Genomic DNA, 2,138 nt, shown 5'->3' with positions numbered 1-2,138 from the left:
TATGTTTTTATTAGAAAATGCACAGCCCATAAATAGGAACGACATTAAGTTGGTTACACAAGTGAGAAGATGATGTGATCACCAATAACAATAAATGCATAAATTACTTGATAGGCATTAAAACTAGAATTAAGACAAATGATCACCAATGGAAATTGGTCTATAGTTTGGCTTTATACCTAATTAAACTATTTTATTTTTACAAAATAATTGCTTCGCAACCAACTCAAATAGTTTGTGGTATTTGATTTAAAATGGTATTTTTAACTTTAAAAATAGCTAGAAGATTTTTTAACATTTATCCTCTAATGCAAATAAAGAAGTTAGTTTGCAACATATATATGCTGAAAAAATCGATCTATTTAATTCATGATCAAAATGCATAGGCTGTTGATTAAATGAACAAGAACTTTGTCTAATGTAAGCCAGTAGAGGTTGCAATTTGAAAACTAAGCAAATAGATGCACAAACCTCTATCAGTATATCAGCTATTTCCTCTGTTTTTCTAAAATAAGCACGTTGACAACATGATAGAGCTGATCCTCTTTATGATAGTTTTTTTTTAAGGCTCAAAATATTATTTAAAGAAAATTAAACGTGTATATATATATATATATATCAACTCGATCTATCTATGGTTCCTGTAAAAAAAAAAAAACTCTATATATAAATGAGCTTATTAAATATGAAATGGAACTCGTAAAATTATATAATTTTTATTAAATTTTAGTCAATGATAATTTTTTTTAAAAAGTGTATTAAATAATATAATACTATGACTTTTTTATATATATCTTGCCCGTGGACTACGTGATCGAGTCAGTGAGATATTTTATGCTCATAAGCAATACATCACTAATGACTCATGCAATCACTATGTTTAAGAAAGAAATGTGAAAGGAATTGCTAATATGATGGCGTATTGGCGTGCAACATCCATAACCCGTCCACTACCAACTTTTACAACAAAATTTTATGCAGCATTAATTTCTTCTGAATTTAAGTAAAAAAATTAAAAATCTAAAATAACAGTAAGTGATATATAATTAATTAATTTAGATAAAAAAAATTAAATATATTAAAAGTTGTGTCAATATGAGTTTTGGGTGCTTGTATAACTAATGTGTGAATAACTTTTCAAGAAACGCGTAAAAAATTCTAATTTTCTTAAGCTTTATTTGGTTATGAGAAGATAAATAAAATATGTGAAAACATAAGAAAGATAATTAGAGAAAAAATTAGAGTGAAAATAAAATAATAAGATGTTAGATTATTTGGTTTGAAAGAAATATGTGAGAAATAAAATAAAAAATAATAAAAATATTGTTATACCTAGTCAACATGTGTGCCTATTTGATTTTTACCAGCTTAATTGGTTAGTTATAACAGACAAAAAATGGACACAAACTTAAATATGTACATTGCTCACCTTTACTCACGTGCATGAACATCACATTAAGGATACAAATTTTAATTTTGGAACCAACTAAACTCAAATTAATTCCACCTGATATAATCTCCATCAAGCATTAAAACCACTTTTTGTTTGCACTCCTCTCAAAATCGTTGCCACCAAACTAAAAATAATTTAAAATAATTAAAATATGATATTTGTTTTTTCTTTTACTGGATACATGCTTATATATTAAAGATAAAGTGTTAAACAAAGTCATGAACTAGCAAGGTTGGACTGTTCAAATTTCAGATGCATATTTGAAGTGTAATTTAGAAGATAAAATACGATCAGTCCTATTTCCATCCAATGATTACAATTAGTTGACGGAGTGAATGCGTTAAATTAGGCTTGTAATATAGTTTCTTTGTTGAAAAAATCAAAGCGCGACAAAAGTCCTTATGATTTGAAATTAAACGTCGTATAGTTATTGAAAATTCAAACAATCATTTTCTCATAAGTAATGTATATGTCTTTTGGAGTTTAGACCTAACAAGAATGCTAGGTAATAACTAACTAATAATAACTTTAATCATATCATATAACTTATAAAAGTTGCAGCCTTCTATTTTATAAGTTTCAATCGAGGAAATATTTACAAATCATATGAATTCATTAAGGCGCAGCAACTAATATATTGGCACTAACTAATATATATATATACTAAGCGATTGAGTTATAGGGA

Source organism: Glycine max, chromosome 13 (assembly GCF_000004515.6).
Source record: "Glycine max cultivar Williams 82 chromosome 13, Glycine_max_v4.0, whole genome shotgun sequence".
NCBI lineage: Eukaryota > Viridiplantae > Streptophyta > Magnoliopsida > Fabales > Fabaceae > Glycine > Glycine max.
Note: the sequence above shows the minus strand (reverse complement) of the source record.